This window comes from Halichoerus grypus, chromosome 9 (assembly GCF_964656455.1).
Source record: "Halichoerus grypus chromosome 9, mHalGry1.hap1.1, whole genome shotgun sequence".
Lineage (NCBI taxonomy): Eukaryota > Metazoa > Chordata > Mammalia > Carnivora > Phocidae > Halichoerus > Halichoerus grypus.
The window spans coordinates 143,000,418-143,025,761 of record NC_135720.1 but is presented as its reverse complement, the minus strand read 5'-3'; the positions used below and the strand labels follow the sequence as shown (position 1 = coordinate 143,025,761).

Genomic DNA, 25,344 nt, shown 5'->3' with positions numbered 1-25,344 from the left:
CCATGTCCTGGACATTCACAATTGTGTCTTTGCTGAAGGGAGTTCTCTGTAATGGAAATGCTATTTCTTTCCTGACACAAGTTATTCTTTATTCAAACCACCTCCCCTATTAAATGTTCCCTGGCTTGGGATCCTCAGACAGACCTCTCCTCTTTTGTGCTATTAAAGTAGGCGTGCTGTTGTTTTAGACCAGCTGTGTGGTTCTTTCTTCTTCATGTCTAGCTATTCATTGGTGAAGTTGGGCATTGGATAGTTTGGTGAATTCACCTGAATGAAATGTCCATTAAAAAGTGAAAGGTAAAGCATGGCCACGATGAGAAATGTCAGGGAAAGGGAAATGGTTAGGAAATATGTCCACTTGGTGTCTAACCAGGAAACTTTAGGTTTGAAACAAATGTGATAATGACCACACTGTGGATAACTACTTCTGGAAATCATTACTCTGCAGACTCAGCTGAGATCTTCTGGATTCATCTCTCCCTGTTACCTGTTATCACAGTTTCTTCTCTGTATTGGGATTGTTTAATGCTGAGTCTGTGTCTACAATTCCGCATACACAGCACATCAAACTTAGGAGTGTCAAACACTCTTAGATGGTTAAGTTTTAAGTTCTTGAGTCTTGTACCTACACATGATTGCAACTGGAAGAATCTCAAGCATCTTGGTGCTTTCCAGGGCTGATGTTCACATCTTGACTCATCGCAGAGTCTCTGGAGTTGATCCTTCATCCTTCAGAATTTCTTCATCAACTCTAAACCTCTTGATTGCCTGCCTGGAGCTAATCTCCCCAAATATCCACATCTAAGACAGATCTCTCCCTAGCTTCAAACTCACATTTCAATCTCCACTTGGATTTTATATAGGTACCACTAACACAGTGCACCATAAACTGAACTAACATCAATCCCATTGGAAACCTGTGGTTAACTTTGATTCCTCCCACCATCAAATCATCACAAAGTCTGTTGACTTTGCCTTCAACATGAGTAAGATGTCTTTCCCTTCTGTCCTTCTATTGGTCTCTATTTGGGTCTTCAATATCTCTTCTTGACCATAATCTATAATAGCCTCCTCTTGTTCCCCCCTGTCTTCAAGATTGGTCATCAAAGCCATTCTCGACATGTGTATTCTACAGTAGTTAAGTGTAGTGTCTTTTAAGTGCTAACTAGGTCAAGTTGATCAGTTACTAGCTATGGTTCAAATCCTCTATATCCTACTTATTTCCCCTTTTCTTTCAGCTTCTCATCAGCCACTCAAAGGAGTCTTTAAAATCACCAACCATAGTTGTGGTTGTTCTATTTCTTGTTTTAGTTTTCTCAGTTTTGCTTCATATGAGAATAAGTCCTCTTGGCAAATTGTTCATTTTATTGTTATTGAATGTGTCTCTTTATCTTTATGCCCTGCTTTTAAGCAGACAGAGAGTCTTTAGTACCCTAGGGTCTACTCTGTCTGATATTGATATATATCCGATATTGATATAATGGTTCATTTTTTCGAGGTATATCTTCCCTCACCACTCTACTTTCAACCTGTCATCTTTATTTGTCTTATGTGTCTCTTGTAAGCAGGGTACAGGTGGCTCCTGTTTTTCTTTGTTTTATTTTACTATTTAGCCTGCCAATCTCTGCCTTTAATTATGTGTTTATCTCACTTACATTAAATGCAATTATTTATATTTGGATTTAAGTCCATCATCAAGTTAATTGTTTTCTATTTGTCCCACTTGTAAATGCAATTATTTATATTTGGATTTAAGTCCATCATCAAGTTAATTGTTTTCTGTTTGTCCCACTTGTTTTTTCTCTTTTTCTGCCTTTCTTTGATTTAATATTTATTATTCCATTTAATCTTTGTTTAACATAAAATGTATTCTCTTTTCCCCCCAGCTGCTTTTAAGATTTTTTAAATTTTAGTTTTCAAGCATTTCAATATAATTTGGGTAGTTACAATTTTCTTTATGGTTAATCTGGCTGTCATTTTCTGAGTTTATTGAATCGATGCGTTGATGTGACTTTTTTTTTCATTGAGCTGTGTCCTTAAGATTAGTGCATTTTAATTATGTAAATTACACTTTGATTCTTTTTAAAAAAAGAAATCTTGGGGCGCCTGGGTGGCTCAGTCATTGAGCGTCTGCCTTCTGCTTCTCCCTCTCCCACTCCCTCTGCTGTGTTCCCTCTCTCACTGTCTCTCTCTCTCTGTAAAATAAATAAATAAAATCTTAATAAAAAAAAGAAATCTTCACTGATGACATCTACACTCCAAGAATTAGCAGTCCAACTTCTCTCCTCATATTCAGATTTAAATATACCTTCCCCTCTTTGGAAGGCACAACCCGCATTTTCTCTCATCTGGCCCACATATTCCCTTTTAATCTAATTTATTTCCATACCCTGCTTCAAATCCTTGGATATCCTCCCACCACCAACATCATGCCCACTCCATTCAGCTCCCAATGAAAAAATCCCTTTTCTAACTTCTCTGCATCATATTTCATCATACTCTTTTCATCTATGAAGTCTCCGATCTGGTGTCATTTTCTCTAGAAAGCCATCAGGGCACTGGGGTAGTTTCCAATTTTTTGGCTGTTCTAAACAGGCTTCTCTGAACATTATAGTAGATATATTTGGCAAGAGCATTTCTAATGGTATATGACAGTGTTAACTTCGTAAAGGGAAATCCCTCCAGAAAAAAGACCTGGGGCATCAAGAAATACTAACTTTTAGGGCAGGCTTCCCCGTGGGGTTTCCGTAGTGTAGTGGTTATCACGTTCGCCTAACACGCGAAAGGTCCCCGGTTCGAAACCGGGCGGAAACACACGCTTTTGCTTCTGAGCCTATTTCCTTTTAGCCATGAACTTGTACTTTCTTTCGAGGGTCTCAGACTTAAAAAAAACGCGAGTATTTGAGACCCTGAAATATGTCACTTTAGCGTAAGGATGATTTTGAGCTGAGAGCTATTAAGAAAAAGCAAACAGAAAGGGCTCTCTGTCTTTCTCTGTCTGCTTAAAAGCAGGGCATAAATGTCCCTTTGTGAAGGTGTTCCCCTCTCGTCTCTCATGACAGAGGAGGAGAACTACCCTGATCACTAGAGATGGAAAGTCAGCACCAAGATGAGTCTGCAGAAACAAATCCTGGTAAAATAATCCCCGCTTCCACTAGTTTCCCCATATAGTTACCTTCCCACAAATGTTGCCCCTAGAAGCCCAAACTCCCCTTTTCTTTGTCTACCTACTTCCCTACAATGTTGTTAAAATGGTATGAAATCTTTCGAGTCTAACTGCCTCCTTGGGTTCTCGTTTCTTTCCTGGGAAGCCTTCATGCATGTAAAATTAAAATAAAAAAAATCCACATCAACAAAATTTGTAAACTTTTTCTCCTGTTAACCTATCCTTTGTCAGTTGGACTCATAGGCCCCTGCTACAAACCTAACAGAATAGAGGAAAAATTCTTCCTCCTTACATATGGAAATTGTGAAGATCAGGGCTTTGGGAATTTGAAGAAAATACACACATATCCAAAAAGATGTTAAGGATGAAGCATGTAATGTGGAGCCAGGAGTACTTGCGTTTGAACCATAATTCACAAGGTTCCACACAAAATAAATAAGGTGCATAGTGTGTTAAAGGACCATGAGTGATATGGAGAAAAATAAAGCAAAGAACAGGGAGGAGTCCTGGAATGAGGGGAGTGTAGGGCTTAGATATAATGTTCAGGCTGTGTTTCCTGATAAACTGATATTTGAGAAAGCACCTGAAGTAGGTAAGGGGCTGGGTCATACATATATCAAAGCAAGAATAGTCCAGCAAGGGGCGCAGTGGGAGAAACGAGATCTTGGGCAACTCACCAGCCCAAGTGGGGGCTTTGGCATTTACTCTGATGAAATGAGGAGATGTTGTTGAGTTTTGAGCAAAGCTGTGCTCAAAGTGTTTTGGGTTCAAAAAGATCTCTCTGGTTGCTTATCATTGAGTGTTTTGTAAGGATGGAAGAAGGGAAACCTATTAAGAGATTTTTGCAATATCCCATGTCAGAGATGAAGATGTGGTGGCCCGGGGTGATCGCAGTTAGGTGGTGAGAAGTTGTTCGGATCTAGATGCATTTTGAGGGGAGAGGAAACGAGAATCCCCTCACATATGTGGAATGAAAGAATAACTGAAGTCAAGGGTGTTGCCAAGATTTTTGCGTAAATATCTGAAAAGTTGAAATTGCCATTAAGTGAAATATGGAAGCCTGGGCTTGGAGAAGGTTTTGAGAGGACACTCAGGAACCAGTCATCCTCTCTCTAACACGCTACATGGTAAATGACATGTACCTGTCTTCACTCTAATGAATGAAAGACTCAGACGAGGGGCTGTGATGGCCGAGTGGTTAAGGCGTTGGACTCGAAATCCAATGGGGTCTCCCCGCGCAGGTTCAAATCCTGCTCACAGCGTTGTGCTTTTTGGTGTGGGGCCCACCCCTTGAAGCTTCTGCAAAATTGAATGGCTCCCCGCCCAGCACCGCAAGGACAGCTCTTAAGCGGCAGTTCCAACTTACAACTCAAATCCGTTAGGAGGGCAGCGCCCCCTAGTTACGAGTTCCATCGTCTTTCATCGTCTGGGTGCCAGCTCAGTGCCCCCACTGTTCACACCCAGCTTCGGACTTGGAGCGCTCAAAACCACTGGCTGGTGGAGGTGAAGTTGTTAAATCTGCTGAGTGCCTGAGCACAGCAGCAAAGAGAACACGGGAGATGTTGAAATTTGGGGGAATAGATGCCCTTTCTGATCATAGAGCCAGCAGCTTCCTTAAAGGCATTCTCAGGCAGTAATCTTTAGTGTTTGTACTGACATCAAAGGCTGGTGAGAGCCATAAAAAATTTAGGATAATACTCCATCATATTTGCCAAGTGCTCTTTGAAGCACTTTTTACAAATAAGGAAATTGAGGCACAGAGAGGATATATTTGGACTTCTGACTTTGCCTTTTCAAGCCCATATGAAACCTCGTCCCCTCAGCAGACTAAACCTCTCTTTTATAAGCACTTTTGCATTTGCAGCTCTTTTGAAGAGCCAAGTAAAATTTAAGCCAATTTTGTATTTGTTAGTAAATGAGTTCCTGGTTTCCAAGTTTCTTTGTCAAATGCCATTCTTAAAATGTATACTTCTATTGAATTCTTGCCTCCTTATTGCATTTTGTGTTTATTGCAATTTGTGGGCAGATGAATATTATGGGTGGGGGAGGGCAGTAATGAAGAGCTCAAAACTAGGCACTAATATAAACTGGGTAAGGAGTGAAGAGAGAACGTGGAAACTGAGTCCATGGAGATACGTTCAAGTAAAATAACAAAACAAAAATAAAACCAACAGCTACTAAGCACCAAACAAGTTTCCAAAGCATACAGTCAGAAAATAAGTGAAGATTGACCTATTTTCAATGAAAACATTTTATGTAAATGTGGATAATGCAAACCAGTCACAAAATAAATTATGCTTTCCCAGAATTGGTACAGATTTTGTTCCTAATCCCTGTCTAAATTAAAAAATCAACCACTTCTTCGTCTGATATGAATTGTGTATAGTACCAGAAAAATACAAGTATTGATAGCTTCATGACAGGTGCGGGCCAGTGGCGCAATGGATAACGCGTCTGACTACGGATCAGAAGATTCTAGGTTCGACTCCTGGCTGGCTCGCTGAGTTCACTTTTTCTTCACACTTTCTAGGTACCTTTTTTTTTTTTTTTTTTTTAACAAAGCATTGAAGCAATCCTTAAAGTCTTTCGAATACACTTTCCTGGAACTGATCCTTCACTTTCGCGGATGCTCTCCCGCACCGACTGTCCGCTGAGCCTGAAAGAGACGTCAGAAGCATCAAAGGAACGATCCTCTAAGCTTTTCTTGTCATCGCTTCTTGAACTTGAGACAGGAGATTGGCTGAAAAAGACCATTAGAAGGAAGGTTTTAAAATCAAAGAAGCTCTAAAGAAAAATAAACAATGACTTTTCTTCCAGTGTCTTCTCCATCGATGTTTTTTCCCCACTGGGAAGAGTCCTCACCCTAGAGGTCTCTCCTGCGCAGTTCCTTCCTCGCGTGGCCACCAAAGAGAGAGGGGACAGACATCTCCTGGGGAAATGTTGAGGCAGGGAAGGTTCGGCTGCGGGGACACGGGTGCGAGCGGCCCTTTGCCTCAGCTGAGCCCTTTAGACAGAGGTTGGCTCTGAAGACCGCGGTCGCCACGCACCCCCGACGTGTCCCCACGTGCACGGCCGAGCCTTCGTCGGGACAGAGCCCCCACCCCCACCTCCCCGAGGGGACAGAGAATCAACAGGGAGGAATCCCTTGTTTTGCAAAGGTAAACAGCCGGGAAACGATGAGAGCGTAAGGAAGACCTGGGAGGTGGCAGCTTTCGGGCTGCCTCTCTGGACAGACCTGCCTCCTCCCTGCGCGTCGAGGCCGCGCGTAGAGGCTGGAGAGAAATCACTGCCAAGTGGGGAAGAAGTCCTCAGACCAACCCCGAAAAATCATCTTCATATGTGGGCCGATTTCCGAAAGTGCAGCTCGTCTCCTCGGTGCGCATCGCAGGTGACTTGCAGGCCCCGCGTCGCCTTGGGGGCGGAGAGCAAACCAGAGAAAGCAGGTGCGCCCGCAGGTGCACGGAGCCCGGCCCGCGCGGCGCTCGGCGCCCTGTCCTCGCAGGCACCCGGGACGGAGGGTTCTCGATGAAAAGGAGGGACCGAGCACAGACCCGACGGGAACACAGCGCGCGTCTCGCGGCCCTAGCCGACCGGGTCGCGCTGCGCACGACTGCTTCTCTCCCCTGAAGCTTCAAACTTCTATGACGCGCCCAGATAACACTGTCTCCTGACTTGCACTGAAAACTGAGCAGGCGTATTTCAAAAAGTCCTCAATTTCCCCATTCCTAAAGCACAGCCGCCTGGCTCCCACGATACTCCCTCAAGTTTCTTCGGTAAAGTCTTCCTAGCAGGTGTTACGTTACTTTTTATTAAAAACAAGCGAAGCGAGACGAAAATACACAGCCTTCTGTTGAGAGGGCCAACGTCTGAACTCTCGATTGTGGCCCTGGCGGTTTGGGGTTATAGGTGTTCGAGTTGGGCAGGCAGACAGGCCAAAAGGTCACCGCGTGTGGCCCGTACGGGGATCGAACCCGCGACCTTGGCGTTATTAGCACCACGCTCTAACCAACTGAGCTAACCGGCCACCCTGAGGACAGGGCTCTTTTTCTAGAAAGGTAAGTTTCTCTACATTTCTGTTTGTCTGAAACTAAAAGGAATTTCTTCTCTTCTTCCCCCTCGTTCTAAGGGGACCTTTCAACCATATTCACAGACTGTAATGAGTCTACATCCTTTCAGTTCTTCGGATTTGGAGAAGAAAATCCACGGCGAAACTTCTGTGCAGGGGCTGAGTCTAGTGCAGCTGTGGAGGGTGCGCTGTAGCCGGATTTCCAGTTGTTGGTGAAGGGAGTCCCCCCTTTTTGGAAGCACGTCTGGAGCACTGGAGCACAAATTGCACACTTGTCTTTCACGACTTGTAACTGAATGTCCCATGAAGTTCAGGCTGTTCCAAGGCGAGGAAACGAGCGGTGGAGGGAAGGCTCCGGGGCCCCGGGTCGCGGAAGGCCCGCAGACACCTGCGTGACGCCATCAGCCATGCGGTGCGGCGCTGGACGGCGGCCCCCGGCAGCCGGGTCACGCGCTGAGTCGGGGGGACTTGTCTCGTTAGGGTGGGAGAGGGGGGCCGCGGGGCTTGCAGAGGGCGCGGCGGCGGCGGCGCGGGCTGAGCCTTCAAGTTCTCCCCCGACGGCACGTTCTGTGCGTCGCTCAGGTTGCGGGGCGCGAGCCGAGGGACCCCGGCCCGGGCGGCGGAGGCCGGCGTCGGCGAGGCGCGCTCCGCGGTGCCCAGCGAGCCTGCTGGCTCCCCCCCCGGAGACGGGGGGCCGCCGGGTTAGTCCCCCTGTAACTTCCCGGTTTCCTGGCTGACCGACGCCAGGCACTTTTCAGCGAACACTTTCACTGGGAGCTAAGTGACCAACAAGTGACGACTGTTGATGGGAAGGCCGACGCGGCTCGGGAGCGAAGTGTCCTCGGGTGGCCCCGCTCAGGTGGAGCGCGGAGTCCCGCGGTGTCCCCCTTGCCTTCCTCCAGCCGGCAGGGCCCTCGCCGGCGGCCCGGGGCTTCCGAGCCTCGACCCCGCGCGAAAGGACGCTCTCCGACGCGGCCTCTGCAGTCTGCGTCCTGCTTGTCGCCGCGGTGAGCCGCATCCCCGAGCGTGTCCCGGACCCCGAGGTCCGCAGGCAAAGCCGCCGCGACGCACCTCGCTTGTGTGCGGGCCTTGCAACCCCAAAAGGGTTACTCTTGACCCCTCCCTCCTGCGGCCGAGCGGGGTTTCCGGGGGGCAGGCCCCCCTGACTTTCCCGACTCCGCCCTAGGGTGTCCGCGAGGATTCCTCACGCCGGGCACTCGCTCTCCCAGAAAAACCAGCACCTTCCCAGTTGGCAAACCCAAGCTAGGGGTCCGTTGTCCTCACCCCCACCTTCAGCTACGTCCCGGGTAGACTGAGGGCTCCAGATCCAAGAACTGTATTTTTCTGTACCCTGCTTTTGAATGAAATATTGTGTATGAACCTTACTAATAGTGATTCCGGATCAAAAGAAGGACTGTTAAAAGATCTGTCCTTTAACATTACACCGTGGTACAGAACGAATCTCCACCGATCTTAGACTCCAACTTCCCCCAGATCCTCCTGGGAGGCCACCGGAGCGCTCGGTTTCTTGTTTATCCTCCTCAAAATATTCTATGCATAGTCAAGCATACCTTTAATATCTTCACCTACATCATTGGCAATACACAAGGGAATACCTGCCTCAAATGTCTTGTAAGAAAATTTCAAATTATGTGTGTTACATTCCAGATTAGAGTCTATGAATTATCCAACACTTCCTCGGGAAAAATAATAAATCAATATTAAGAATCCCTATTATATTTTACAGCATATACGTATGTATATATACCATCCCATATAATCTTAATAAATACTACTAAAATTCAGTTTATGCTTATACTATCATTCTTGCCTTTCTTCATAGTAAAATGACGCACTAGGCCTGTCTCAGCAGCTGAAAACCAAATGCTGTATAAGATAAGCAAAACTTTTTACAGGATTCAAAGTGCTGACAACAATGTAAGGATCCGTAAGGGCCAACACTAAGTGAAGACAGGAACAGAGGTAATTAAGAACTGAAAGTGCCCATGCCCTGATTCTTATAGATGCACTTAATAACACCCGAGTGCTCTGAAAAAGGCACTGGGAGGTTTTCTTTCTTTACTTCAAGGAATTGCTGGAAGGAATTAGGTGTATGGACGTAGAATTGTGTTTTGCCAAAGAATTTACAAGGGCCCTTTCCATGATGAGGGTAAATGTCTGTAGCTCCTTTCCACATCACTGGCACTGTGGACTCAACTTATTGGAAGGTGATTGACATTGGTATGGGTGGGTATTCACGGTTTACACAGCCAATCAGTAATGGGAAAGTCAACGACTTCTGCAAAAGAACAGGCGATACCTGCCGAGACCCGGGATCGAACCAGGGACCTTTAGATCTTCAGTCTAACGCTCTCCCAACTGAGCTATCTCGGCCAGTCTTTAAGGCGTTTTTTTGTCAATTACTTTTACAACCTTTTCTGAACAGCTTATTTTCCTTTTTGGATGCTACATTTCAAGAAAAATAAGTAAAGTCTTTGTCTTGTTTTCTGCAAATGTAACATTGTGCCCATTTCAAAAATGATTATACCTACATAAAAATTAGACAATGGGGAAACATACTCAAAGTTTCCTGACTATTATAGGAAGAATGAAAAAACAGTGATAACGAAAATCTTATATACGGTTTCTAAGGATATGAATTAGACAACCGTTGGGGTGTAGTGATTCAAATCTTCCTGCTGGAAGAATTCAAGACACCATCTGGGATAAATTCTAGTTTGGACCGCAAATGTTTTTTTTATTCTTTCAGTTGTTTTTATTCCTTTCCCCATTCATTTATTAAGGTATAAATTGCATACAATAAAGTGTGCAAATCTTAAGTGCACAGCTTGATGATTTTTACAAATTTGCATTCCTGGGTAACCACCTCAGCTCTCTCAGGATCCCTCTCCTTTGCTATCCTCCCAAAGTTAGCCACCAGTCGGAACTCTCACTATATGTGCTGTCATTTATTTTGTACCTTCCCATACATTAAATCAAATTGAATCTGTGTTCTTCTATCTGGCTTCTTTCACTCAATATTGTCTTTGAGATTCATCTGTGTTTTTATCTATGAAAACAGTTTGTTCCTTTTCATCACCTTCCATTTGGTCAGACCACAATGTACTTGTCCATTCTAATGCTAATGGGCGCTTGGTTTCCAGTTTTAGGTTACAAAAATCATGGAACCTTCTTGTGCAAATTTTAGGTGAACATAAACACTCATCTATCAGATAAATAGATACATATATACATGTATACATAGATAGGTACATAGATATGCAGATAGATGTATGAAATTGCTAGGTCATGTATGCTGGATATGTGTATGCTTAACTGTTGCTAAACAGTTTTCCAGAATGCATGTATCCGTGTACACTATTAACAACAATGTTAATGAGGCTTCCGGTCACACCACAGACTAGTGAATACTGGATATTGTCAGCCATTTTAATTTTGGCTCTTCAGGCCAGGATGTAGAGGAAGTTCTTTGTGATTTTAACTTGTATTTTTTGATGACTAATGATACTAATTATTAACAGGGGAGAGAATAAGATATTTTTGGTGTTTCTCTATATTTTTTTAAATATTTGCATTATGGGAGTATCTATTATTTGGATAATGGAAAAATGAAAAAATTGAAAATTTTAATAATTGAAAAAAATTGAAAAAATAATAATTTAGCATATCCCATATTAAAAATTATATGAGATATTTGCAGTCAACAAACCCCACCTCCTATATAATGCAAAAAGTTATAGTATTTAGGCATGGACAAGGCCAAACACAAGTCTTTGCTCTTTTGCTCAAACCTGCTGATAAGGCCAAACACAGACCCTTCCCCTTTCACTCCTAGCCAAGTTCTTGTTCTTTGTCTCATGAGTGATTAGCTAAGATGAGAACTGTTTGTCCCTGTGTGTCCCCAGTTCAATGATTTGAGAAGGACTCAAGGACTCAGCATATAGTTGTCCTCACAGCTATTATTGATTATAGCAAAAGGATACAAAGCAAAGTCAGCAAAGGGAAAGGCACATGGGGAAAAGTCTGGAGGAAACCAGGTGCAAGTCACACAGGATGGGCTTAATTCCTTCAACCCAAAATTGTGACAACACATGAAAAATGTCCACCAGGCAAGTTCATTAAAGACTCGGTACCCAAGATATTAGGGGGATGCCTAGCATATATCAGAACTCCAGACCCAGAAAGAAAGCAGGTGTTCAGCAAAAACTGTATGGTTAACATGAAAAGCTTAGGCAGTGAGCCACTCCTGTCACCTGGGAAATGGTGGGAACTCTCTTAAAATCTGAGTTCCCAGGTGCCAGCCGAGGGCCAAGCAGGCCTTCCTAAGGAGAACAGTCTCAGGCCTGCTATGCTAACTTTCTGTACAATCCCCTTGAAAGTAGCTAGACACACAAATGAACACATCCCACTCATCTGATTGAAGCTTCTCCAATGCAAAACAATCCCAAATAACCTCATCTGGAAGTTGTGGACTATCCCTATAAAAGTCTATGGCAAACTACCCTGCAGAGAACACTCCGATCCTTCAATCTGGGGTGCTCTCTGGATCGCAAGACCCTAAATAAAGTCAATGTCCTCATTTATCTGGTGTTTGTCTTTGACAGTTTGGTATCCTGAGTCACACAGGAGGAAAAGCCCACCTGGGACACCCATCTCATCCACCCAGACACTGAGTCCTCCCAAGCCTGTTGTGCTCCTTTCCTCATGGGATCCCACAGGGAACCCAGCTCCTCATCCAGGTGCTCCACACATTCATCTGTGGTAGGTTGGTAAGGATTTAATTTCACTTCTTTGTTTGAGAATTCTTTTGGTTTGGTTTGGTTGCTGGCTTTTGTTTAACCTTGGTATTATGGGTAACTCCAAATCCACCCCCAAGCCCCCTTCAAAAGCCCCCACCATGACATGCTTTGGCACTATGGTGACAATTCAGTTCATTTCCTCCCAAAATGGCAGAATTTAACTCCCAGAACTATCTTTTTTTAGTACGTCCTTGATTATTTAAGATAACAAAGTCTTTCCTCTTTTGAAACAGCTAAGGTTATTTATAATCATATTACCTCCTATGTTGATTTTTTAAAATGGACTTTATTCTTTAGAGTATTTTAAAGTTACATAAAAATTGTATGGGAAGTACAGTGTTCCCATATTTCCTCTTCTCCTAACTTCAGAGATGCCCCTATTATTAACGTCTTGTGATATGTTTGTTATGATGGATGAACCAAGGTTGATGCATTGTTACTAGCTAAAGTCCATAGTTTACATTAGGATCTACTCTTTGTGTTGTACGGTTCGATGGATTTTGACAAATGCATTAGGTAAATGACTAGTAGGCATTTCGATGTAGCCTGAGGCTACTACTGACCTTCTGATGACGTGAGAGAAGGAGGATTATCAGACCCCAGTTGACCGCGGGCAACTGAAACTGTCAAAGTGCAGCCGTGTGTAAGGGAGGGTGACTGTGCCATCGGTCCCCAACGTACAATGGTTCAGTTTACGATGGTGCAAAAGCAATACACATTCAGTAGAAAGCATACTTTGAATTTTGATCTTTTCCCAGGCTGTGATGTGGGTGGGATCCTCTCTGGTGATGCTGCGCAGCGAGCCGTGGCTCCCGGTCAGCCGCAGGATCACAAGGGACAACAACCCATACACTGAAAACCATTCTGTCCCCACACAGCCACCCTGTTTTTCGCTTTCAGTGCAGTGTTCGATGAATTGCGTGAGATACTCACACTTCATTACAAAATAAGCTTTGTGTTAGATGATTTTGTCCAACTGTAGGCTAATGTAAGCATTCGGAGCACATTTAAGGTAAGTGAAACTAAGCTATGATGTTCTGTAGGTTAAGTGTATTAAATGCATTTTTGACTTACGATATTTTCGATTTATGATGGGTTTATCGGGACGTAATCCCGTTGTAAGTCAAGAAAGATTTGTATTTGTAAATATTTTCTATTCATTTCCCTTGTTCTTTGTTTTATACGTTGTCCCCCACCCCCACCCCCGTTTCCGCCTTCCCTGGGCTTACTCGAACATTCCCTGTGATTCTCACCAGCTGTGAGTCTCTGCTCCTGGTGACTGTGATTCACTCTGCACCTCTCTCCAGGTTTTAGGTCGGGAGGCTGCCCTGTGGCCTCAATATTCTGATATATATAAGGAGAGTTACTAATTTTCAGAGTGTTCAACTTTTCTCTTGTTCTGAGAATGAGACTGGTGAGTCCCAAACTTTTCACATGTTGGAGCAGAAACGGAAAGTCTTCTGTGTCACATTTAAAATTTTATTGTCACTTGGTTAAATAGGCAGCCAAGTATTATTTCTCAGTAACTTGTGATCCTATTTAGTTAGGTTTACTACCTGACACCTTTTGCTATTTTTCTTCCTCAAATCAAATCCTGATGTCATTTGCACCTAAATCCAGCTGAGATTTCTCAGAGGGTTCCTACAAAATCAGCAAAGACTTGCTCTTTAATATTGTAAAAAGAGAGGTGTTAGACATAATTAAATTTATTTGCTATACTACTATCGATCAGTTTCACGAGAGGCATTGTCAGATCAGAAGAGATGTTCAGCCTTCCACCTGAGTTAGCCAAACAGCAAAGTGGGAGGGCACAGTCCGCTAGACTTCCCTCACTTCCGACACTATTTGCAAGTTTTGAGGTTTCCCCAAAACACCTTTGGGTTGGATAATTTGCTAGAAGGAGTCACAGAACTCATCAAAGCTGTTATACTCACTGGTTACAGCTTATTAGAGGGAAAGGACACAGATTAAAATCAGCCAGAAGAAAATACACATGGAGCAGATTCTGACAGAGTTCCACAAGGAAACTCCTGTTGTCCTCAGCGTAAGTTACCCTCCGGGCAACGATGTGTGATGATGCAGAGTATCGTCAGCTCAGGAAGTTCACCTGAGCTTCCACGTCCAGAGTTTTTACTGGGGCTTCATTCTATCGACATAAGCACTTGATGACCCCGTGTGCTTGAACTCACTCTCCGGGCTGACAGAGTAACAAAGCCTTCACCCTAAATCACATGGCTGGTCTTTCTGAGATGACTACGGTATGCAGCCAGATCCATCCTAAAGATATATCCTACTATTAGGTATGACATGGATTATCTCCCAACAGCTAAAGCAAAGACCAGGTCTCTCTTTGGGCACAGCCCAATTTTTCACCACATGGGAAGGGAGGGGTTCCTCTCCACACACTCACCTAGAATGGTATCTGGCAAAGAAGAGAATGTAAGTCATACTATTTTTTGAAGAAACTAAGACCATTGGTAAAATAAAGGAAATGTCCAACCTTCCCTGTGTGTGGGCCCTGCCCCTGGGCTCCCGGGGAAGCTCCACGCTAACATTTACCCAGGTCAGAATGACTCAGCAAAACCTCAGAGCGTGGGCTCCATCTCTGCCCTGAGCACTATGTACATCTCCTTCCTTAAAGAAAATAACCAAAAGGAGCTTTCCAAGCATAAAGATAAGAAAAATTTTAAACCCCCCCTGGCTCCCATTCGATTAAAGTCATACAGCCTCACGCATACTAAAAACATAAGATGAAGTCTGTAACTTTCTGGAATGTTCTTCATCATGATGTAACATGATTGTAACTTTTTAAAATGTAAAAAACGTATATAACCCCGTACCCGATGTTCCCTCCCCGGAGGACTCTCTTCTTTGTGAAGATTGTGTATCCGGAGCAGCTGACCTAACTTGGGCTCAGATAAAACTCTTTTCTTTCCTCTTTAAAAATTGGACTAGGGAGGTACTTTATACCTACAAGTACTTGGAACCAGAGGAATGTATTATCTAGGCAAAAAATAAAAAATAAAAATTAACAAAACTGTTATATGAAATATAATTTGGATGTAACAAAAGACATAAAACTAGGCCATATTTGTAATGGATAAAATCACTTGCAGAGCTTTTTAAGGATCTGGACCTTTTCAGTCTGCACCAGAAACAGAAATGGAAACCGGGAGAAATAAACAAATAGTAAAGAGACCCAAAAGGTCAAATTGTAAGAAAAGTTTCTTGTTCAACAATTTAAAATTCTATCACTCCATAAATAGTTTTAAAAAATAATTAGACACAGGGGTGCCCGGATGGTGCAGTTGATCAAGCGTTGGACCCTTGGTTTCACTCAGGTCGTGATTTCGGGGCCTGGGATGAAGCCTCACGTCAGGCTTGTACTCAGCACGGAGTCTGCTTGGGGTTCTCTCTCTCCCTCTCCACCCCCGTCTCCTCTCTAATAAATAAAATCTTTTAAATAATGTATTGGACACATATGAAGAGGGAAATTTTTAAAGTAGACTATCTGGTGGCCCTTTCTGATGATGGCAATGTGAGGTCTGGGCAGGGGGGTTACTCTACACAGGGGTTAAAACAAACTCATTACCAAATCTCCTTGTCAGCCAAGCATATGTATTAATCCTCATTTGGCAGAAGCATATATAAACTCTAGAAAAGCCTTGAGTTGTAGTGTTTAAAATATCCAGTATTTTCACCTGGAACAATCAAAAGAAACACATTTTTTTTTCTCCTCATCATTCCATCCAAACCACCTCACTTTTTCCTCCTTCCTTTGTTGTCTTCCTCTTCTCTCCCCAAAGTTCTGAGTTTATGCCATTCTACCGTTTTGAGACTCTATGGATATTTTGAGAATTTTCTACATGTCACATAATGGACTATGTAATTAAAAGTTTTTTTAAAAAGTCACGGTAATTGTCCTCCATAAGCAAACTAGTAGAAAAGACAGTTGTGTATATAAATACATCTTTTTTACAATGAGATAAATGCGAATTTAATACTACAAATGATCTATTAGTAAGAAGGAAGAAACCATCAGATTTTTTTTCTGGACCATGAAGAATGAGCAGGAATCTGTCATGCAGACCAGATGAAGAAGAGCGTTATAGGTAGAGAAAGGAGTCAAACAGGCCTCCTCATTTTTTATCTTTTTTATCTGCACTAGCAAATCCCTTCTCTGACCTTTCACTTTACATTCTTTAGTGAAAGGAACTTCAAGACAAAACAAAACTCTCTTGTTAATACTGTTCATTTCTCAGTAGCTACGTTTAACCTTCATTTTGCTAAAATAAATGAATTAAGTCAATAAAACAAAAGAAATTCTCATCCCAAGGGTTAAGGGGGGAGACAGAGGGAGGCAAGGAGCAGAGACCTCCCTGAGATCACAGGTAGAGAAAGTTTACTGAGAGGTGAGTCAGGAATTGAGCAGGGTGCTAAAGAAACAAAAGCAGTTAAAAGACAGTCCTTGTCCGCCACCCCGGTCCCCAGGAGCTTCTGATCCAACAAGTGAGGGGGGAAAGCAAAGAGAAGCCTGAGCTAATGCATCAGGGGCTGGCTGAGCAGGCAAAGCTCACAGGGGAGCATCCCTGGGAACCGGGAGGCGCAGGCGCGCAGTCACCAGTGGAGAAGTGGAAAGAGGAAAGAGCCAGGGCAAAATGAGGGTATTTGTCAAGGCACAGAGGCCTTTGGGAACATGGACTGTGAGCAGGAAAATACTGAGAGACATTAGGAGGTAAGAGAGAATCAAGGAGACTAACAGGTAAATATGGGGAGCATAGAAAAGAAGGAATCAAAAATGAATCTCGGCTGCAGAGTTTAGCACAGCATTATACTAAGTAAAAGTAGTCTAAGGCCACAAACTGTATGGCCCCATTTACACAAAATTCTAGAAAAGGCAACAGGATAGCAATGGAAAGCAGGTCAGCCGTGGCCGGGGCAGGGGTGCAGGGAAGGAAGGATTACACAAGCGAAGGAGGAAACTCTCAGGGAGGGCACTGTGCTCCATCTCACACACGGTATGTGATGGCCCTGGCAAAGCAGGGGTTCCTCAGAGATGTCCCCACGATAAGCCCCGGGAGCTGGGAATGTGCTGCTGCACTGGGCGAAAGGGACTTTGCAGAGGTGCTTAAGGTAAGGATCTTAAAATCGGGAGATCATCCTGGATTATCCAGGGGGGTCTGATATAATCGTAGGGTCCTTAAAAGATGGAAGAGAAGTATTAGAGTCAGAAAAGGAGATTCGACAACGCAGGCAAAGACCAGAGGCATTCACTTGCCGGCTTTGAAGGTAGAAGGTGGCTGAGAGCCAAGGAATGGGAGCAGGCTCTAGAAGGTGGAACAGGGAAGAAGAAGGACTCTCGCCCAGAGCGTCCAGAAGACCACCAGCAGCCTGATCTCAGCGTAGGAGGAGCCACTTTAGGCTTCTGGCCTACAGAACCGTAAGACAACAAAAGAAGAAGAAGAATGTAGCAGGAGGGGAAGAATGAAGGGGGGGAAATCGGAGGGGGAGAAGAACCATGAGAGACGATGGACTCTGAAAAACAAACTGAGGGTTCTAGAGGGGAGGGGGGTGGGAGGATGGGTTAGCCTGGTGATGGGTATTGAGGAGGGCACGTTCTGCATGGAGCACTGGGTGTTATGCACAAACAATGAATCATGGAACACTATATCTAAAACTAATGATGTAATGTATGGGGATTAACATAACAATAAAAAATTTTAAAAAAAAGAACCGTAAGACAACAAATTTGTGCTATTTTAAGCCACTAAGTTGGTGAAAATCTAACTAAAAAGGAGACATCAGAAAGAAAACTGCATTGCTGTTTTCACCCCACAGAAGCTGGTGTGATCAGAGTCACAGCGGAGTTGTCAAATCAAGCCATGGACACTGGGACAGCCCAGCCCTTGGTAGGTCAGAGCCCCCCAGAGCAAACAGCCTTAACCCCGGGGACACTTCTCTGTGCCTGTGACATTTATACTTTCACTCCATCCCGGCCTTAACTGGGATCATAAATAACCTCGCTTCAGGGGTCAGCTTTATGAAAATGATGGAAGCGTCTCTTCTGTTGAAACGTGCTGGTGTGAGGTCTTTTTCTCATTCTTCTCTGACTGTGCTTCTGGGGCCACACCCGCCGCCAGGCCTTGGCCTTTGTTCTGCACCCCGCCCACACCGGTCTTGGGCTGTGTGCACCCACCACCTTCTTCCTGACCTCCAGGCCGCTGCTGAAGTGCCACCTGCCCGGAGAGGCCTTCCCTAACAGCCCTGCCCGATACAGCACTCCCAGCATGCTCTGCGGTCTCCTCTCCTATCCTGTTTTCAGTTTTCTCTATAAAACTTCATCTACGTGTATATTTAGTTTTTAGCTGATCACTGTTGTTTCCTGCCTACTAGAACTTAGCTTCCAGAGCCCAGAGGCTTCCTCTTTCTACGTCACCAGTAACCCCGCACCTAGAATGGACCGGCGGGAAACGTAGGTGTTGCACATTTGTGACATGACTACGTTCGGGAGAAAGAGCACAGGAGAAGGAGTGGGTTGAAGCTTGATCATTTTCTCCCATGTTGCTGTGACAGACCTGTGGGGATTTCGGTCAGAAGAGCGCGGATGGTCAGCAGGATGCCTGGCTCTGGGTTCAAAGGGGAGGATCGGTGGGTGAGAAATGGTGCATGGTCTTCAGTATTTAGAGAGGTCGTAATCAAGGGCGTGAATGTAATACAGAGAATATGCATATCATTAGCAGAGAGGAAAGCGGGGGACAGAACTGTCAGGAATATCATTCTTAAGGAAGAGAGAAGGAGGGCCCCCAGAAACAGAATAAATCTAGAAGAGACGGGATCAAAGCAGAGTAACCTTGAATCATGGATTTCGGACACAACGTCAGAATGAATGTAATTGTCCAAACAGGACTTGTTTTTTTTCTGATGAAAATAAATACATACCCAGGCACCCCTGCCCGATGTTTGACTGCTGGAGGCTGGCTGTGGGACTCAAATCACATTCAGATTTCACGGGCGGAATTCAGCAACCTCACCGCGCCTTGCGGCATCAGAGCAAAGATGCTCTTTCCCCGCCCCAGGGATGGCTGACCCCGGGAACTGGCCCGGGAACTGACCCCAGAGCTGACCCCAGAGCTGACCTCGGAGCTGACCCCGGAGCTGACCCCAGAGCTGACCTCGGAGCTGACCTCGGAGCTGACCCCGGAGCTGACCTCGGAGCTGACCCCAGAGCTGACCTTGGAGCTGATCCCAGACCTGACCTCGGAGCTGACCTCGGAGCTGACCCTGGAGCTGACCTTGGAGCTGACCTTGGAGCTGACCCCGGGAGCTGACCCCGGAGCTGACCTTGGAGCTGACCTCGGAGCTGACCCCGGAGCTGACCCCAGAGCTGACCCCGGGAGCTGACCCCGGAGCTGACCCCGGAGCTGACCTCGGAGCTGACCCCGGAGCTGACCCCAGAGCTGACCCCGGGAGCTGACCCCGGAGCTGACCCCGGAGCTGACCCCGGAGCTGACCCCGGAGCTGACCTCGGAGCTGACCCCGGAGCTGACCCCGGAGCTGACCTCGGAGCTGACCCCGGAGCTGACCCCGGAGCTGACCCCGGAGCTGACCTCGGAGCTGACCCCGGAGCTGACCCCAGAGCTGACCCCGGAGCTGACCCTGGAGCTGCCCAAACCGCAGAGCGCAGGGCCCAGGTTTTCCGCTCCCCTGCTCAGTTCCCAGAGAGCTGAGGATTCCTTTAAAGAAAGGAGCGGGGAAAGGATGAGGGGTTCCTGCGAAGCCGTGCAGTGGTTGTAAGGTCTCGGGTGGAGGAGAACCTCCTCGGGTGAACTCCATCGGCCTCCTTCTGGTCTGTGGTTTCTTCCTGTTCGAAAACTACCAAATGCCCTCCTTAATCGTGGGAATATCCGCGGTCTCAGCATGGAAAATAAAATACCCTCCTTCCAGCTTTTTCTTTCCGGAGGAGGCAAAAATGCATTAGAATAAGAGGAATCTGAAATCGCAAAGGGAAGAAAACATGCTCCAGGTGAGGCTCGAACTCACAACCTCGGCATCACCCGCACATATACTGCCGTATAAGTACCGCGCGCTAACCGATTGCGCCACTGGAGCATGCTTTCCCCGGCGCCGGCGCGCGCTCTACAGAGCCTCGGGCCCCGTGGGGCCGCCTCCCGCGCCCGCCGCCCGCCCGCCTTCCGAGCCGAGCCGCTGCGGTCTGCACGCCCGCCCCGGTCCCTCCGGGAGAGGGCGGCGCCTCTGCGTCTGAGCCGCGGGGCCCAGCACGCGCCCTCAGGAGCCCCGAGCAGCGGCGGCGGAGAAGGGGCGCGCGGACCGCGGCTGCTCCCCGCCTTCCCGCGTCCGGGGGAGACCCGAGCCGTCCGGCCGACGCGCGGCCTCCCGGAGCACAGCCCGCGGCGCGGGGATGCTCCCAGCGGGCCGGGACCCCGGGGAGCCCAGTCGGCCAGGCCCGGGCGGCACCCCGCATCCTGCCCGCCTGCCTGGAAGCCGCGCGTCCCCCGCATCCTGCCCGCCTGCCTGGAAGCCGCGCTCGAGTCCGCGCCGGCCGCTCGGGCCTCTCCTGCGGGACCGTGGCCGCTCCTCGTTCGTGCCGCCGCTTGCAGCGGCCCGGGCGGCGTCCACACCGCTCCCCTGCTCCTGCGCCCGTGTCGGGCTCGCAGGCTCCTTGCGGATCGTGTACCGCTGCCACGCCGTGCCCGCCCACGACCCTCGTCCCCTCCCGGGGCCCCTCGGGAGGAAGGCCAGTTGGGTGCGTCTCTCTGCTTATCGCCTTGATTTGGGCCCGGGGAAATTGCGGCTCTCAGGGTGCGCGCACCCGAGCTCCGAAGCCTTGGGGCTGTTAGGAATAATGCCCGTGGAGCAGGAGAATTGTTTAACGAAGGGACTAGCCTGCCTGTTCTTTTTCTATTATTATTAACATATAATGTATTATTTGTTTCCGGGCTACAGGTCTGTGATCCATCAGTCTGACACAATTCACAGCGCTCACCATAGCACATACCCTCCCCAATGTCCATCCCCCAGCCACCCCATCCCTCCCACCCCCTCCCCTCCAGCAACCCTCAGCTTGTTTCCTGAGATTAAGATTATGGTTTGTCTCCCTCTCTGGTTTCGTCTTGTTTCATTTTTCCCTCCCTTCCCCTATGGTCCTCTGTCCTGTTTCTCAAATTCCTCATATCAGTGAGGTCATATGATACTTGTCTTTCTCTGATCAACTTACTTCGCTTAGCATAATACCCTCTAGCTCCATCCACGCCGTTGCAAATGGCAAGATTTCTTTCTTTTTTTTTATTAGCCTGCCTATTCTTTTTTTTTTATTTTTTTAATTGTTATGTTAATCCCCATACATCATTAGTTTTAGATATAGTGTTCCATGATTCATTGTGCATAACACCCAGTGCTCCATGCAGAACGTGCCCTCCTCAATACCCATCACCATAGCCTGCCTATTCTTGACCACACAGTGTCTACCAAACAGGACTGAGTAATAGACCAGCAGCCCGCCTTCTGCTTCCAGACACGCGGAAAGTGGGGTGTCTACTGAGCGGCTGTACCCGTCTCATTCCATGGGTATTAACACCTTAACCTGAGAAGCAGTGAGAAGCACCGTAAGCTCTTGGGTAGATGAGCACCTCACCAGAGAATTTCCTCCAACATCCCCACCATACAGTCCTAGAGAGACACCAAGTTCGCCTGAACCTCTAGAGGTTGTTCCATCCACAGAACAACCCTAGCAATGACCCCTCAGATAGAGCTAAAGAGTGGCCAGGCACGGTTCTAAGTGGTTTACGTAAATCTCACAACAACACGCATGGTGCCGTGCTCCAAGTCTGGATCTAGATAAGAACCAGTATCTAGGGAATTATTGTTCTTAAGGGAGGAAAACACCATGACTCGCAGTATCACTGGCTCTTAAACTGACTGTCATCAGAGGAGACAAGTCTGTGACACAACATAGGCCTCAGGGCATGAAGTCACCTTCACGGAGGAAAAAGCAGAGAGCTAAATGCTTGGAATCGTTAATGCTAAAAAAATAACAACCATCTCTGGCCTCCATCTCCTCCTCCATGGAAGCCTAGCCTGCATGGACTACATCACGGGCTCCCTGCCCTCGGCCTTCAGCGGGAATTTCATGGTGGGAGCACTAGAAGGAGATCAGAATGAGAGAGGACACAGAGGCTGCAGTGTTCAGTTTCCTGCATTCTTTTCTGGAGGTCAACTCTGTCTAGTCCATCCAAGTGGACCTTTCCTTCAAGTTCCAGTAATGGCTTCTTTCCTCGTTCCTCAGGCCCTCAGGTGCTAACCACCTGATAGCCCTCTACTCCATCCTTCCCCCCAAACCTGCCCACACCTTTATTAAATAGCCCCTTTCTGAAATCCTTCTAAAAATATCCCTCTGTACCCTCTTGATTTCCTGATTGATAGAAACCGTGATCGAATTGACAAGTATGAATGACGCAATAGTTTGGGAGATAGTTTATAATATCATGTTTTGAATGCGGGAGCAATAGCATGGAAATAAACATATTTTTGTAATTGACGGGGTTCAGAACACACTACCCCAAAATATGGCAACTTGGCAAATTAAATCTTTTAAGCTGAAGGAGTCTGAGAAAATATGAGAAGCAGGGAGGTCACTCGGACCCGCCCCTGCCCCTCTCCCCTGAAGCAGGTCATAAAACTCTCATGTGAGAGTTCCCTGAGGAAAGGGGCACCCTTCTGTCCAGAGACAAAGGGACGCCAAGAAGTTCCTCCCAGTTTACTAGACTTACCTTGTACCCTTTGGCCTATCGTATTTCCCCACAACGGTCCACTCTTCATCAAACTCAGCATAAAAATACTCAGCTTTGACCACTTCCTCGGGTTTTCATTTCCTTATGAAGGCTCCCATGTCCCATAAACCTCTTATCAAGTAAACTTGTATGCTTTCCTCCTGTTAACCTGTCTTTGTCAGTTTAATTTTCAGATCCAGCCAGGGACCCTAAGAGGGCCCAGGAAAACTTTTTTCCCTTCCCTACATAATAGTAATGCAAATACAGGGAAACCACTGGATCTTTAACCTACTTTTCAAGAAGACGAAGGCAATCTGGTAACAACTGAAACATCCTATTAAAGTCATCTCAGACAGGAACTATAGGGAATGCTCAAATTCTCTCTCAAAAAGATGATTCTGAAGAATCCATGATTCAAGGTTCTCATGATCCTGCTCTGGAAAGAATCTGATATGGCTGGGCTCCATCGCCATTTGAGAAAAATGATGTGCTTTTATAATCTGAGAAAAATGCCATTTACCTGTGGGTGTATCTTCTCTCCACAAATCTTTAAGACCGTATTAATAATATGAAAAGGCTGAATTAGGGGCACCTGGGTGGCTCAGTCGTTAAGCATCTGCCTTCAGCTCAGGTCATGATCCCAGGGTCCTGGGATCGAGCCCCGGATCGGGCTCCCTGCTCTGTGGGAAGCCTGCTTCTCCCTCTACCACTCCGCCTGCTTGTGTTCCCTTTCTCGCTGTATCTCTCTGTCAAATCGATAAATAAAATCTTTTAAAAATAAATAAAAATCATAAAAGAGTACTTTGTATCACTTAGCAAAAAATTGGAGAACTGGGACAAAACTGGTGATTTTCCAGGACAAGAGGCTTTCCTAAGGTTGATTCCGTAGAAGCTAGAGGGCCACAGAGACTAATACCCCCGGAGACAGTTAAGTGACTTGTCAGAGAGCCAAGCCTCAGCTTCCCCAGGCCCAGATGGTTTCACGGGAGAGAGCCTTTCAAATCCTCACGGATCACATGTGTGTGACTATACCCAGAAGAAAACCCATCTAGGTTCTGTGAGTGACATAAGCATTACGTTGACATAAAACATTGACAAGAGGGGAAAAAATCAGTTTTAATTGCTCTTATGTATGTATAGGAGTTCACAGATGATTGAGATTTACATACTATCCTGGGATAACACAGAGGAATAGGGATTTGGAGCTTCTGAGTTGGCAGAGGCAAATTATCAAAAGGTACAGGAAGAAATGCTGGTAAATCAGTGTTGCGTTTTTGTGCAGAAAGTGTCTCCAGCAATAAACTTATCCCTGGGACTAGCTCTCTTCTTGGTACAGATACTTTGCCTAATGGAAGTTTCCCTTATAAGTGTAAATTTCCTTTACAAAAGGGGATATTTATACTGCAGTTTAGGCAGTTGAGGGCGGGGAGGGCAGAGGGGTTCTACTGTTGACTAAAAATAATCCATATCCAAAGTGGCATATTTTGGGGTGGAATATTTGGAACCCTTTTAATATTTAAATATTTAAATCATAGCATCATACAGGAAGAAGTGCCTTTGTTTTTTAATTTTACAACACCAGTGTCACTCTGATACCAGCAACAAATAAAAGTAATGCAATAAAAGAGCACCAGTACAGGAATTCTCTGTACTTTCTGATGTAGGAAAGACTTAGGGATAGTAAGTCTCTAAGGAACTTCGGAAGCAAGGTTTCCAGGACCTTGAGGGGGCTAGCTGTTGTTGGGGAAAGGTCATTTATTACCGTCTAATAAAACCTGAGTCATGAGACCCTTCGGATGCATAATAATGGGTCATCTGCTTGGGGGATGATTGCCAACGTGTATCTGGGGGGGGGGGGGGTAGAGATAGAGGAAGTTTCCAAAAGAATTTTTATATTTTAAAGTTGACTCACGGGATCCTGGGGGTCGGGCTAGGATTGCCTTTTGCCCTCAGCAGAGTATTAACATCCAGGCCGCTGAGCTCCCAGAGGAAGGTCACTCTGCGTGTTTCAAGGACTTGTCAGTGGGCTGTAGGGAGTAAGGAAATTTAATAATTTTTCTTCTGCCTTTGTTTCCCACATCACTTTCTGCTCGTTTTCCTGAAAAATCTAAAACTATTCTAAAAAATAAAGTTTGTTAATAAAAAAACTGATTATTTTTGCTTTGTAAAGTAGGAAAAATAATTTTCCCTCTGCCCCTCAGAGTGCTAGCCCTAGATCCCTGTTGTAAACAATTAGCAAAAGAAAAACAAACAGAAACTCCTGTATGTGATGTGGGAAACAAAGGCAGAAGAAAAATCATAAATCGTTAAATTTCTTTACTACCTAAAGCCCATTGACAAGTCCTTGAAACACGCAGAGAGACCTTCCTCTAGGGACTCAGCAGCCTCAATGTTAATACTTTGCTAAGGGCAAAAGGCAATCCTAGCCCGACCCCCAGGCTCCTTTAAGTCTACTTTAACATATAAAAATTCCTTTAGAAATTTCCTTCATCTCTAAACCCTCCA

General features: G+C 45.8%; 6 non-coding genes across 6 annotated transcripts; 3 read left to right on the top strand and 3 right to left on the bottom strand.

The window, feature by feature from the left end:
- Positions 1–2,741: 2,741 nt before the first annotated feature.
- TRNAV-AAC (transfer RNA valine (anticodon AAC)) lies at positions 2,742–2,814 on the top strand. Its single transcript has one exon. It is a non-coding gene; the product is annotated as a tRNA-Val (tRNA).
- Positions 2,815–4,346: 1,532 nt separating this feature from the next.
- Positions 4,347–4,428, top strand: TRNAS-CGA (transfer RNA serine (anticodon CGA)). The gene has a single exon. It is a non-coding gene; the product is annotated as a tRNA-Ser (tRNA).
- Positions 4,429–5,593: 1,165 nt separating this feature from the next.
- Positions 5,594–5,666, top strand: TRNAR-ACG (transfer RNA arginine (anticodon ACG)). Its single transcript has one exon. It is a non-coding gene; the product is annotated as a tRNA-Arg (tRNA).
- A 1,450-nt stretch (positions 5,667–7,116) lies between these two features.
- On the bottom strand, positions 7,117–7,190 carry TRNAI-AAU (transfer RNA isoleucine (anticodon AAU)). Its single transcript has one exon. It is a non-coding gene; the product is annotated as a tRNA-Ile (tRNA).
- Positions 7,191–9,553: 2,363 nt separating this feature from the next.
- Positions 9,554–9,626, bottom strand: TRNAF-GAA (transfer RNA phenylalanine (anticodon GAA)). The gene has a single exon. It is a non-coding gene; the product is annotated as a tRNA-Phe (tRNA).
- Positions 9,627–20,067: 10,441 nt separating this feature from the next.
- TRNAI-UAU (transfer RNA isoleucine (anticodon UAU)) lies at positions 20,068–20,161 on the bottom strand. The gene is made up of 2 exons: positions 20,124–20,161; positions 20,068–20,103 (listed from the first exon to the last, which is right to left on the bottom strand). It is a non-coding gene; the product is annotated as a tRNA-Ile (tRNA).
- Positions 20,162–25,344: the final 5,183 nt, after the last annotated feature.